Source organism: Odontomachus brunneus, unplaced genomic scaffold, assembly GCF_010583005.1.
Source record: "Odontomachus brunneus isolate Ranch 3 - 2012 unplaced genomic scaffold, Obru_v1 Obru_scaffold_248, whole genome shotgun sequence".
NCBI classification, from domain to species: domain Eukaryota; kingdom Metazoa; phylum Arthropoda; class Insecta; order Hymenoptera; family Formicidae; genus Odontomachus; species Odontomachus brunneus.
In genome coordinates this window covers 409906-410266 of record NW_022639698.1, presented here as the reverse complement: position 1 = coordinate 410266, position 361 = coordinate 409906, and the positions used below count along the sequence as shown (strand labels likewise).

The 361-nt window shown below is 26.3% G+C and overlaps 1 long non-coding RNA gene across 1 annotated transcript; it reads left to right on the top strand.

Annotated features, from left to right (window-relative positions):
• On the top strand, positions 1–244 carry LOC116852684. Its single transcript, XR_004379829.1, has 2 exons — positions 1–34; positions 102–244. It is a non-coding gene; the product is annotated as an uncharacterized LOC116852684 (long non-coding RNA).
• Positions 245–361: the final 117 nt, after the last annotated feature.

Genomic DNA, 361 nt, shown 5'->3' with positions numbered 1-361 from the left:
TAAGACTGTTGTTGAGAAGAATAACACAATAGTCGTAAGTACTTCAAATACAGACTTCTTTTGTGTATACAATCAATGTAACATTTTCTTTTTTATTTCAGGATATCCAAGGTCAAAGTAAAAAAAAAATAAGCTAAAGTGAATAGCTAAAGTGAAAGCTAAAGTAGTGTAAAGTTATAGCTAAAGTGAAAAAAGAATAATTATGTAATCTATGAACTCCGTCAATAATGACATATCAAAGAGAGAAAATACGAAGAAAATTATCTCATATCTATGATATTTAATTTATTTATAATCAGGTGAAACATCCGTAGAGATAGGAAACTATAAAGTGTTTTTTGGAAAAAAGATCGAAATAAAA